The sequence below is a fragment of the Ictalurus furcatus genome, chromosome 11 (assembly GCF_023375685.1).
Source record: "Ictalurus furcatus strain D&B chromosome 11, Billie_1.0, whole genome shotgun sequence".
In the NCBI taxonomy this organism is placed as follows: domain Eukaryota; kingdom Metazoa; phylum Chordata; class Actinopteri; order Siluriformes; family Ictaluridae; genus Ictalurus; species Ictalurus furcatus.
Window position 1 is genome coordinate 15,794,800 of NC_071265.1, and position 14,631 is coordinate 15,809,430.

At 39.3% G+C, this 14,631-nt stretch overlaps 1 protein-coding gene across 4 annotated transcripts in view; it reads left to right on the forward strand.

The window, feature by feature from the left end:
- Positions 1 to 9,778: 9,778 nt before the first annotated feature.
- frmd4ba (FERM domain containing 4Ba) overlaps positions 9,779 to 14,631 on the forward strand; it is a 53,710-nt gene continuing 48,857 nt past the window's right edge. For 3 of the 4 annotated variants that reach the window (XM_053636048.1, XM_053636049.1, XM_053636050.1), the window contains exon 1: positions 9,779 to 10,642. The gene's annotated coding sequence lies outside the window, so the exon portion shown is untranslated. The remainder of the gene's footprint in view (positions 10,643 to 14,631) is intronic. The other variant, XM_053636052.1, reaches the window with a different exon arrangement.

Sequence of the window (14,631 nt, forward strand, 5' to 3'; positions counted from 1 at the left end):
ACAAACACAGAAGCATGGCTCATGCATGGAAATTTCCAGTCATTCTAGTCTTTCCAATTCCAAAGCAAGTCTATGTGCGTAGTCACCTTGGTGCCCATGGCTGGTGCAAAAAAGGAAGAATGAGACATGACAAATTTGTCTCCAGGCTTTAACTAAATCCAAAAATATGCATCATTCTTAAAAGGTTCCTGCTGGTTTCATCACCTCCTTCTGTTCTCCTCAGTGAAAATGTATGCAGTTTTATAGCTGTATAATAAATGTGTGAATTCTAATAGTTCTGATATATAGTATATTTTCTGTAATACCATGCAGTCCACTACTTTAGATACATCCATCCATTTTCTACCGCTTACTCCTTCTTCAGGGTCACGGGGGAACCTGGAGCCTATCCCAGGGAACATCGGGCACAGGGCAGGGTACACCCCGGACAGGGTGCCAGTCCATCGCAGGGCACAATCACATACACATTCACACACTATGGACACTTTAGACATGCCAATCAGCCTACCATGCATGTCTTTGGACTGGGGAGGAAACCAGAGTACCCGGAGGAAACCCCCGCAGCACAGGGAGAACATGCAAACTCCGCACACACATGGCCATGGTGGGAATCGAACCCCAGACCCTGGGGGTGTGAGGCAAACATGCTAACCACTAAGCCACCGTGCGCCCTACTTTAGATACAATCAATAACAAAATAATTGTGTCTTAATAAATAATGTTAAGTGATAATACATTCTTAACTTTGGAGACTTGACCATTTTAATTGGTTTTGTGGGTGCTCAAATGTTCGGAAGACTTGCGCATCTTTAATCTAGTTCCCAGTATGTGGTTATGAGACAGTGCTATAAGAGAAACCGTTACAACTGAAAAATACATGTGCATTCATTGTTTTCTTTTTCACACCTCAGTAAGGTTCCAGGTTTGGAGCCATCAGTCTTAATTACACACTTGCTTTCAATCTATGAACTGTTGATACTATTAGGTTACATATCCTTTGTTTTTGAAGTCTTGCCAGGTTGATTATGCACAATTTTGTGCCAGGTTCCCAGTTTCTACAACCTTTTACTCTTTCTGTATTTAAAACATGCATACGGATGTGTTTTGGCCTGGATGTGTTGTGCGTCTTGTGTGTCATCAGTGTGATTAATGCAAAAACCAGGCTACACTTAAATGACAATTAAAATTAGCACTATATTTTTGGTCAGCATGCACAAAGTAAATTATAGTCATTTATTTTATATACTATATACTGTAAACTTGATATACAGTACATATTACCAAACGAAGAATTGAATTTCTAAGAAAGGTGCTTTGGGGAAAGATACCTGAATTGTTTTGCAGAGTTTGAATATTTTCTGTTTACAAAATACAATATTAACTGTGCATTCTTATTATTCTGTACATATGCTGTTAACCTATGTTACAAAATATAGGTAATCATGATATACAATCAATCAAGCAAGCTTAGTGGCATTACATCATACATATCTCTTATATTACTACTTAGTGTTTGTACTCAATGTTAACTGTAAAATCTTTTTGCTCTCTTGTCCACCAAACCCTCCCAATGTTACGTATAAATACTGTCTACTTGTTTACAGTTTTGCTTTTAAAAACATTTTGGTTAAATATATATTCAAAATAGTAAAGGTGTTACTTATGTACTGAAATCACAACCATCATAAACAATAAATTCTATTAAATTCTATTTTAAAAATATATCTTTTACTTTCTCTTGTACACTGAATGAATTACTAATAATCTTTCATTTATCTCTTTTTTTTTTAAACATCTTTTTTTTTTCATTTATATAAAATAATTTATTTATTTCCTCAATAAATAAATGACCAAGTATAATATTTTTGTCTCATTTGTTTAATTGTGTTCTCTTCATCTACGTTTAGGACTTGTGTGAAAATCTGATGATGTTTTAGGTCATATTTATGCAGAGATATAGAAAATTCTAAAGGGTTCACAAACTTTCAAGCACCACTGTATACCAAAGGACCCTAAAGACCACTTTTCTTCTCTTTTCTTTGATTTTAAATAGGCAAAGTTCTGCTGCCTCCTTTTGGCTGGCACCATGTAAGTCTACACTATTTACAAAGTATGATGTGAAAACAATAATAATAATAATAATTTTTTTAAAAAAATGAAATGTAGGACAGTTGCTCTTACCAAGTTACATGTCACTCTACATCGGACACTGGAATGCACACAATATGGTCGATAATAAAATTTGTGAACACCTGACTGTTACACCAATGTTTGCTTTTGAACATTGAATTCCAGATTTAGTCCCCCTTTGCTGTTATAATAACCTCCACATTTCTGCAAAGGAGTGTGGCTGTCTGGATTTGTGCTCATTCGGCCACAAAAGCATTAGTGATGTCAGGCACTGATGTCGAGTGAGGAGATCTGGGGCGCAGCTGGAGTTCTAGTTCACCCCAAATGTGATCAGTGGGGTTGAGGTTAGGGCTCTGTGCAGGCCACTTGAGTTCTTCCACTCCAACCTTGGCAAACCATGTCTTCATAGAGCTCGGTTTGTGCACAGGAGCATTGTCATGTTGGAACATGTTTGGGCCTCTGAGTTCCAGTGAAGGGAAATTGAAACTCTACAGCATTCAAAGACATTCTACGTATACAATTGTGTTCTTCCAATTTTGTTGCAAGAGTTTGGGGAAGAACCACATGTGGGCATGATGCTCACATGTCCACACAGGTGGCCATATAGTGTATTTATTATATTGACTTGTTCTGTTCACACAGATTAGTTTAATTCCGAGATCATACAGCAGCAACATGCTCATTATACTGGTTGGCTTATGCATTAAACAAGGTTAAGTGATCCTTCTTCACATTTTCATGTGTTCAAATTGCTTGGTCTAATGTCTCTCAACATGTTATCAACAACTTCTACAGCAGCGGATAGCGCTGAACTATCCGTTCGTTCTGTAGTCACGGTCAAGGTGGACCCAGGGACTACACCACCAGAAACACCACTAGAGGTCAGTATGCAATTGGTCAAGCAAGACCCAGTGACCATGCAGAAGATCTTGCACAGCTTGATGTCCCTGTTTAAACACACCTGACTCCACTGATCAGTTAATTACTGCGTTGAATATGTGTGTTACTGTATGAAAACCAGCAAACTAGTGCTAGACTGTGGCTCTCCAGGCTGCTGGACAAAGCAATAGTGTTGGAGCACATGTTTTGACTTTCCAGAAATCCTAGAAAGTAATTTTTACCTCAACATCGACACTGTTTTTTTTTTTTGTTTTTTTTTTTTGTTTTTTTTATGAAATAAAAGGCAAAGAGGAAAAAAAAACCCCAATGAACAACGAGTATGTTGATAATTCAAAATAATTTCCTCTTGTGTATAAACTGTTTCAGAGAAGCAACTGTGAAACAGGAGAACCATCATGATGATGTCCATATTCATTTTAAGCCCAGAATGCACATCTATACCAACAGTTACAAAACCCATGTTACTTATATGAATGCTTAAGAAAGGATTTTCTCAAATAAGTTAAGAAGGAGGTAAATTGGATCAAGCAAAGAAATTACCTGAAGCTTTTTGTTCACCCTTTTCAAACCTTGTTCACTGAATTCACAGAATTTTAATGCACTGGTTGACAACAACTTTTTTTCTGATAAGACATGAATTAATGTGTAGTTTAGGGCAATTATACAGGAATGACAGACAATTTGTCATGATAATATCTGCTACACATCCATTATTTTACAGTATACGGCAGACTGTGTTACTACCCCTGGGCTATCATATTCGACATGCTGTATAATAAGAGATCAGGATGTTGGGTGACAATAAAGTGCACAAGCTAGTGATGAGTTTGTTCTTGACAGGTAATTTCCCCGTGTTAACATTTGCTACATGGGAGGCATACACATAATCAATGATTTACTATCTATAATATGCACTGAATTACACAAGCGTTCAATTCTGTACGTATTGTAATATGGCGTGAAATGCATGATGACAAAACATTTTTTTTTTGAATGTGGTGATAATCAGGTGATCAGGCTGTATTCATTCTGATACCTCAGAATGAAAAAATGTATTCTCACCTAATGTATATTTACATGCACAGCTTAAATCAGATGATCATTTGATGATCATTTCATCATGATTAACAACCAACAAACACAATCCCTGACAAAGAACTAGCCTCCCACATTAGCATTTACATGTAAATGGATGCAAATAACAGAGCAGCAGAGGAATGGTAGACACCGAAATTACAAGTCTGTGATAATCCCCAGGGTAGATAAGGCCAAGAGGAGGTTTTCAGGGGGCACGGAGATGCATACTGCACACATGGCACTGGATAAGGTGGAGGAGGTGGAGGATAAGGAATAATGTGATAACGTCTTCCCAAAGACTCAGTCAGTGGGGGATGGAAATGGGAATTGGAGGGGAATCCTTATGTCAAAAGGTTTTAGCTGTAGTTTTAGAAACATGTGCTTAATTTGATTAAAATATATTTGCCGTGCGTGAATTTAGGTATGCCTTGTCATTTTCTTAATATACTAACAAGACTAACATGAATTACACACTGCACTTATTACAGGGTATCCAGTACTTATAATACATACATACATACAATGATTTACTTATTTTGATCAGTAATATTCAGTGTGAGCAAAACTGAAATATTTATAACTGGCTTTCTGCATATGGTATAATAATAGAAAACATGAGCATCTTTTGTTAAGTGTGCAATGCAGATGGGTGTGTTTTTAAAAGGTGTGTGGTTCTAATTAACAGGCTGAAACTGTGCGATTCGCCCCTTCATCTATTGTCCTCACTGCCATACAAGCAGCTTAAAAACAACAACAACACGTGAGCACATAGGCAGCAAAGATGATATTCTTTTGTTGTATCTGTTTTATTTCGACATGGTTCTTTTGTTATTTTTATATTGTAAACACGTTCTATAATTATGTCTTGTCTGTAAATGTGTTATGTTATGTACAACAAAGCTTTTGGGGTTTTTTTTTGTTTTTTTTTGCCATTCCTTCCTTTTTCCTGCAATAGTGGATTTTAATGATTTCAGGAGTGTTCCCATTGTTCCAAATGTTATGGATTCCCAAAGCTCTGACACTCCCTTCCTTCCCCCATCCCTCCCTCCCTCTCTCTCTCTCTCTCTCTCTCTCTCTCTCTCGTTCTCTTTCTCTGTTTCTGCATGGCCTACCCCACACATTTTGCCTTTTAGAGCAAAGCCATGGTCACACACCTCCACACGCAAATAAGCTCTCATGCAGCTGTAGCTTTTTAAAATTCTGCTCCATGAGGTAAAATAAAAGGGAGTGGCATAGAAAAAATGCAAACCTGTATTATTAGATTCAGCATATATGACATTTCCTTCAGATTGCTGTGTTAGAGGTTTTATTGAAGTGGCTTAAAAGACCTTTAGACAGCTAAGACCTTTGTTGTGTTATGTACAAAACAGCACATTCTTAACACAGTTACTAGTTGTACTGTTCCTCCTCCTCCTCCTTACTCACGGCTGATAAGGTGAGAAGTGGAAAAAAAAAAATAAAAATTGGGTGGTGAGTCACAAGAAAGTCATTACATCACATTATCAGGCCAGTGATTATGGACACGAGAGAGGGAGCAGGCGATGCATTGCTGTTTAGTACACACCAGTCAAGGCTGCCAGTCCATACACACTTTGAACCTGATTAAGCTGCACTACAGACACTCAGACGTATAATGTGTGAGATTTCATTTGTTCTTGAGATCCCTGCAGCATTTCTTTTCTGTAAATGCAGTCTCATGACATGTGTGGTGTGCTAGGAAAACCCTACAACCCAACATTTTCCTCTATATAGTTATGAAAACTACAGTCTTTCCCTGAACAGAAATCTGTTTCTCTTTGCATGTGTCTCAACCAGACGTAAAGTTATAGTATTTTAAAGTCTGGTTACCCCCAAAAGTGGAAGGTGAGAAAATTGCATTTATAGATTCCTTTCCAACACCATGAAAAGATGCCTCGACTACCTCTACGTTTATAACGTAATCTACTTAAAGGGGAAAAAAATAAATCAAATCAAGTCTAGCATGCCTGTTTACAATCATACTCACTGCCTTAACTTTAGCTCCCAGCAGAGCCTCACTCCTGCTTTTCACACTGAGCCTGGTTACTGCCTTATTTTCCTATGTTTTGTATATCTTTGCTCCTGCCTCTTTGTAGTTTGGTCCTTGCCGAGTTCAGCATGTTTGTAGATCGCCAAACACACTTAACTGCTTATCGAGTCTGATTGCTGCCTTTGGTTTGTACATATTATTATAATACTGTCTAGGTTTCCAACACCTAAATACCTCGAAGGTGTTAATATTAACTGTAAGACAAATAGACAGTAGTGTTAAATGTAAGCAAATTTGTGATATTGATCATGTTAACTGCTTTGTACAAAAGGTCAGATTGTCCTCATGTCTAATCTCTTCTATTGAAGCATGTGTTCAGACAACACTCCGATGAATTTGATCTAACATGGATCATGAGCTTTTGCATAAACTTGAGGAGTCCATGCCGGCTCGAGTACACACTGTCACTAAAGCAAAAAGGGGATGTACAAAATATGAAGAAACTCTGAAACTTCATGTAAATATTTCAAAGAGGATACTTTTCACTCAAGTTGTTGACAATAGTATAATTATAATGAAAATTGATGCATTCATTAGTGGTCTCAGACCTGTACAGACTGTATCTTATGCGCTAATTAGAGTTCCTAAGGTCTGCCTTTTCCAATTAGATTTTTGCAATAAAATAAAGTCACAAACATTGCTCAGATCTAGAATATTCTAGAATAATTCTAGAATATTGTATTTGAACTCATCTTGAAGTTTTATAAAGTTCAATACGTTTAATAAAGATTTGTTTTGACACAAAAGTGCAGCAGACCATCCAAAGTTAGGACCTCTTCATATTAATACACCAAACACAGCTTCTTGACCACCATCTGTAGGAGGCCATTAAAACTGAATGGAACAACATTTCAATGTTTATGTGTAAATGGCTGGCTGCAAGCTTACCCCAAAGATGTCATTATTTGGAAAATTTATTGCTAAAATTAAATGACTAAATTTCATGCACTGTTAGCTTGGCCAATATTAGCCCCATGTGATCCAAGCATGCATGAAAGAGTTGTTGTTGTTGTTGTTTTTATTATTTAGCAATGAATTGTATATAAAATGAAACTTGCCAATTGTCTTTTACACTTGGACATGTACCTTGGAATGATCTGCAACACTTTTGTGGCGAAAGGAACCTTGGACCATGAAAGCCTTGTAATTGTAGTTAAACATCAACATGGTTTCAACATTGAAAAAAAAGCTAATTGAATTTGCTTACTTCAAATGTGTACCTCAGTTCCACGTGATTGAATTAAATTGCATTAACACAATCTGTTTTTCTACATGGAAGATGATCAAGTATTTTCAAATCCCCGAATAACACCAAACGCTGAGCTGAGGATTGAATCTAGGTCAATAGCATTCTGCAACAGCCCCATTACAGCTGTGCTTTTCTACCACACATGTTCTAACCACCTTAATTTAATTCTGTAGTTATAGGTCATGTCAGTGGCAGTGTGCTTGTCAGATTTGATAATGTAATTTGTTTACATTTACACTACACGAATTGATTGTGTTCACTTTGCATAATTCCATCCATTCATCCATCCATTTTCCATACTATCTATCCTACACAGGGTTGTAGGGGAGACTGGGGCCTATCCTTGAGGCACAGGGTGAGGGACACCCTGGACAAAGTGCCAACCCATTCACACACCACTGACAATTTGGGAATGACAATCATCTTACAACATGTCTTCTGGGGGAGTAACCTGCTGAGGCACATGGAGAACATGCAAGCTCTGCACATACAGAGCAGAGGGGGTATTTGGACCCCCAACCTTGGAAGTGCGAGGCAACAGTTCTAACCTCTAAGCCACTGTACCCTCTAATTTTCATAATTCAATGTCAATTAGAAACTTGTTTAAATTAAGTTTAGTATCCATCCATCCATTTTCTGTACCATTTATCCTACACAGGGTCATGGGGAGCCTGGAGTCTATCCCAGGGGACTCGGGGCACAAGGCAGAGGACACCCTGGACCCATCGCAGGGCATAATCACACACACTCTCACGCACCCATTCACACACTACTGACAATTTCGAAATGCCAATCAGCCTACAGCACATGTCTTTGGACCAGGGGAGGAAACCGGAGTAACCGGAGGAAAATCCAAAACACGGGGAGAACATGCAAACTCCGAGCACACAGAGCACAGTCAGAAATCGAATCCCCAACCCTGAAGGTGTGAGGCAGACATTTTACATAATTCAATCTAGCAATCAGAAATTAAGTTTAGTATAAGCAATGAAATCATGTTTTTGAAAGAAATGTAACATCTCCTGCCTCATGAACAATTAACTGTCTCCATTGATCCTCCTAGTGCAATATTTTTTCACTGTGAATAGACTCGTATGTGCAATTGTAAATTCACTTCTATTTATTCTATTATCTGTATATACCCACACCTTCTGTACATTCCATTACCCCTTGCATAGCTGTACATAGCATCTGTACCATGTCTATTCTGCCTTAAGCTTATCATGTCTCCTTAATTTTATTCTATTCTATTTTATTTTATTTTTATTCTTATTATTATGTGTCTTGCTGTCACTTTTGTTAAACTTCACTTACCAAGTCAAATACGTTGTGTGTCTGAGCACACTTGTCACCCTGTTTTAGTATTTTCATCTAAACTATACATAATATTTTCCCTCAAATCTGACAGACCACAAATTCCTTTTTTTGAGTGAAGTTACATATCCAGGTAAACATGTCCAGGGTCCTCGGTTTGATCCTGACCTCAGGTTAGTGTCTGTGCTGAATTACACATGTTCTTCTCCTGTCTGTGTTGGTTTCCTCAGGTTTCTCTGGTTTCCTCCCACGCTTCAAAAACATTCCATAACTAAGAAAGCCCAGCAGGGCCTCTACTTTCTGAGAAAGCTGAAAAAAAGCCCACCCCTCATCCTCACCACATTCTTGAGAGGAACCACTGAGAGCATCCTGAGCAGCTGCATCACTGCCTGGTTATGAAACTGCACCATCAGAACGCAAGTCCTGCAGCGGATACTGAGGACAGCAGAGAAGATCATTGGGGTTTCTCTTCCCTCCATCATAGACATAACCACCAGCATCTGCAAAGCCACCAGCATTGTGGATGACCCCAAACACCCCTCACACAGACTCTTCACCCTCCTGACATCTGGAAAAAGGTACTGGAGCATTGGGGTCCTCACGGCCAGACTGTGTAACAGCTTCCTCCCCAAAGCCATCATACTCCTCAATACTCAAGACTGGACTGACACACACACACACACTCACACTCACTCACACACTAGAACTGTATACAGGTCTGCGCTACACTGTCTCTTACTGTTCCCATTGTCCTGGTTTAGTAGTTACTATACTGTCTTGTGTTGTTAGCACACGTTTGCACAGGCACTTTGTGTAGAATGTTTAGGTCTTATTTTGTTCTGTGTTGTTTTATTTAGCACCATGGTCCTGGAGGAATGTTGTTTCGTTTCACTGTGTACTTTTCCAGCTGTATATGGCTGAAATGTCAATAAAAGCCACTTGACTTGCTATGTGGATTGGCTACGCATTCCTGCTTCAACACACCCCTGACCAGAATAAAGCACTTACTGAAGATCCATCCATCCATCTTCTATACCGCTTTATCCTTTTCAGGGTCACGGGGAAACCTGGAGCCTATCCCAGGGAGCATCGAGCACAAGGCGGGGTACACCCTGGACAGGTTGCCAATCCATCGCAGGGCACAATCACACACACATTCACACACCCATTCATACATTACGGACACTTTGGACACGCCAATCAGCCTACCATGCATGTCTTTGGACTGGGGGAGGAAACCGGAGTACCCGGAGGAAACCCTTGCAGCACGGGGAGAACATGCAAACTCCGCACACACAGGGCCACGGTGGGAATCGAACCCCCGACCCACCGTGCGCCCCAGTTACTGAAGATGAATGAATGAATAAATGAACGAGTATTTAGTCATTAGTGTAGCATAATTAATACTGGAATACTGTTAAAAGTGTTAATAGCCTAAATACTGTATTCATTCTGTAATGTACCTATAGTTAGCCTATTTTTTTTTTTTTTTCAGTTTATAGTTCTTCAATTTCAGTTCATAATTCTACTGTATTTGATTTATAATAACGCTCTTATTTATTTATTTATTTATTTCATTGGATGGAGTGAGCTGTTGTTACTCAGAAAGGCCAGGAGAACGGGTTGCATTGTGGGCTGGTCTGTGTGTGAAGGTAAGGGGGAGGAGAGGAAGTGCGCTTTTGTGTGAATGGGACGCGACTGTGGCGGCGGTATCGCGCGTCCTGACACACACACACACACACACACCCCGAACGGGAAGAATGCTTTTCTCTTCTGTCTCAGCATTAATGACTTAACATACTGAAAATGAGGCTGTAGTAGGCATACCCTAGGCTGAGGAGGCTCTGTTGGAAAGACAACACAGACACAGGGAACCTGACTCTGGACTGGAAGAGCACTGAGAGGTGAGCTCGCTTTGTCACTGTAGTGTGTTGAATGCAAAGAAACACTTTGTCCAGGTTTTTGTCTAGTGTCTTTACGGTTCTGTAGCTGAGTGCAGGTTAACTGCCTTAACTTCACCGGTTTATGTCCTGTTCATGCTGTTTTCATATCAGTTTACCTGTGACATGTATAATAAACACAGATACAGAAGGTGTTCTAGAATACAACTGCTCAGTGTTATTAAAACATGATGTATTTATGATCACAAGAAGTCCACCTGGGAAAGACGATACAATGACACAAAAGTCTGACTTCCCTTGATCTTAGATTAGATTAAAGGATTTCCTCAATTTCTTGTCAGATGGATTATATTACATTGGACATACTGAGACCTGTTGTGATGATCAAAGAGAAAGGATCTAATAAGAGAGTTGAATATGAAATATGGCAGTAGCTCATAAAAAGCTGTTTGGTGAATGATCTGGTGCCAGGTTGCCAATCATACAGTGCTTGGCAAATCTTAAGGGAAAACCTGTGGTGCACCAGGAGACATGTGTGTTCATGTTTTCCTGTAATCACACATGGTAGGTGCTGATTGCACCTCTGGTCTAGGTGTCCTGAACAGAGTTTTTAAAGACTTAACTCTCTCTCTCTATATATAAAAAAGCCTGTCGTTTCCCTTCACTGTTGCTGGTTGTGGCGGTGAACTTCCCGTTTCCTGGGAAATACAAACAATGGGAGAATGGAGGACATGTGACATCCGGGCTGTGTCTGAAGCTGACAGACTGCAGACCAGATTTAGACTCGTGCCCTCGCATCTAATAAAGCTGATCTTTATGGAAAGTGTTAAGAGAGGATTGAGATATTTAAAGCAGATGATGTGTAAGCAAAGGGAAGTACATGAAGAGAAAAGAGAAAGTTTCATGTCTGACAAGGACTGAGTTGTGAATTAACAAGTGATTGAAGTGCATTCATTACTTGAGGGCAGGCGTACTGTTTCTTCCATTTCATGCAGGATTGTTATGAGGCCAGTATTGTGTTGGTTATGAGAAGAACACACACACACACACACACACACACCCCACATACAACACCCAAACAAACAGAACAAAAGCAGACAGGCATTGTTCTGATTTTTGGTCTGGGATGTTCAGTTGCCTTTAATGCGGTCAGCTGTTCCAATTCAATAAAGCTATTAACAGACACAAAAGATTGAAGTCCAGCCAATACACATGAGAGTCATCTGAGTTTCAGGCTACATTAATAGTCTCACAGATAGAAGTCATGCTTTTAATGTAAAAAAAACAACAACAATAAAAATAAATAAAAACCTAAAATTCATTTCTATCTAGACTTATACTTATAATAGTACTATATGTACTATTCAGCCTGTAGCGGATAGGTTCAGAGTTATTTGTTAAAGGATGCCACTTCGTTTGCCATTTTCATACTCATTGCACTTCAGGCATTTTCTTTCACACATTTAAGATTAGTGAACGTTGTCATCTGATACAGTTGTAAATCCAGTCCGGTTTGTGCTGACTAATATGACAGATGGACAAATTTACAGTGAGATCTCGTGGGACAGGTTTTGAAATACAGGCTCTTACACAAAGGATCATGCTTGTGAAACGACAACTTATTATGGTACAATCAGGATTTTAAAAGCTCACTACTCCAAAAAGTTAATCTCTTGGTACTGTAACAACAGGAGGCTTTCAGGTTTATAATGGAAATCAATTCAAAGCCCCTGTAGCCAATGGTGACAGCAGGAATGGCCTGAAGGGACATGGAAAAAAGTTAAAGTGTGACTGAGCCACGTTATGACCTGTCAGTGTTCATCAGTAGGTAGTGGTGGACGATGTGGGCCTACAACAGGAGTGTAAAACAAGACGAGTGGGTCGCAGTTATATTGAGCCCTCGAGTAATTCGAGAGGATAAAATTAACCGTGCTGATGCATATCATTTGGGCTGTCGGCTTGTGCTTGCTTTGCATAGAAATGACCACCATGTGGTGTAAGGAGGGTCAACAAACAGTCTTTGACTCTTGAAAAAGATTCTGGCTGTTCAGTAGACTAAATTTTTTTATTTTATTTTTTAAAGAGTTATTATTTCTCTATCCCACGCTGTCTTTCTCTTCTCAGGTCCTTTGCGCTGTACTTCACGATATCCATAATATCTACATTTCCATTCATGCAATAATCCAAATGTGGGCAAATTTATGCACAACTTTTTTTTTTTTGTAGCTGTTTTATAGCTCCAGTGGTGCTTGAAAGTTTGTGAACCTTTTAGAGTCTACAAGAATATGACCTAAACATCATTAGATTTTCGCACAAGTCCTAAAAGACACTGACAAAGAGATCCTGGTTAACAAATGAGACAAAAATAATTATACTTGGTCATTTATTCACAAAGGAAAATGATCCAATATTAAATATCTGTGAGTGGTGAAAGTATGTGAACCTTTGCTTTCAGTATCTGGTGTGACCCGCTTGTGCAGCAAGTTTCTAGTAACCGTTGATCGGAAGATTTGTTGCAGTTATTGCTGAAAATCGAACTATGTTTTCGGTCATATTTATACAGAAATATAGAAATTTCTAAAGGGTACGTACAAACTTTCAAGCACCACTGTATTTAGCTGTTCCATGAAGTGGTGTTCTTATTCCCATGATAAAGAACAGGCTGCAGAAACATTTTTACATCATCCCTGCTGTATGACGTGCATGGAAGTTGTTTTTGTGTTTCAGTGTTTGTCTAATCTAATAATCGGACATTACAGTTGCTATTTTTGTAGCCCATGTTTAGTAGACCGATTTACATTGCTTTCGTAGACACATGAACATTTTTTTCTTAATACCCTCCCACATCTATGAGCCTCTTGAGTTGCATTAGTCGCTCAAATGATTCACCTTGTGCACATGTGTGTGCCAGGGATTTGATGGCAGATGCTTCAAGTGCTCTCTGCTGCTGCAGGATCCCTCTGGGAGGCTGTACCTCTCTTCACAGGGATGTTTCCGGAACAATAGATTGCACGTTTGTTAACAAATCCCCCCAGAAGATTATTTTTTATTTATTTATATTTCAGCGCATTGCCTTTTTTGGCCACTTGTGCTGTGCTGTAAGAATAAATGCAAGCGTGCAATGGAAAGCTGGAGTGGTTGCTTGTAATGCAGCTAAACAGACCAAACATTCACAATATGCTGCAATCTTTGTTGTCTTGTTACTTGTTGCTCTGTGATGTCTATTTACGGCGGATCCTTTTAAGTTTTCCGTTGTTGTTTTTTTTTTTTTTCTTGGTTTACGTTCTTGGAGATGCTTTGAAACAGGTTTCTCTGCCTTTTCTGAGAATCAAAGAATATATGCGATGTTTAGCTGCAATAGCCTCAAGCCTCATGGCCTTTCAGAGTGGTGGGTTAGTCCATTCTTATAGAGCTTCAGGTGTTTTGCTTTTCTGGCGTCTTTTTACTTCATTTATTTATCCATATAAATCTCGGGCAGAAAGCCCAGAGAACAAAGCCCGCTGTTCTGTTTCATACAGCACACTGGAGCTTCCCTGCTGCTCAGCTAATGCTCTAGAAGGGAAAATTGACGATGATTTGTTCAGTAATTACCTCATCCATCACACACTCCCACACGCGCAGACACACACACACATACACACACATAAAACTAATGCCACTGAAGAGTCTGAATAATTATGAATGTTAATTTAATTCCATAGTGACTGGCATCAGAAGGATGGGTCATTGATGATGGGTTAGATGTCTGTTACTACTCTGTGTGTTTTTGTGCATGTGTTCCCTCTCTAGAGAGGCATTAGCGTGAGCTTATAGAAACAGAAGGGCACCAGGGAGCAGTCATGACCTACAGTCTGGAAATGGCAGAAATCAATAGAGCAGCGTGGGTAAAGTGCAATGTCCCAGATGAATAGGCCTAGTTGAATGTGGGGGAGGAGAGGTAAACTGTAGTGAGTGAGAGTATGATAGAGGATCCCTCCTCGCTTTTCCTGTAC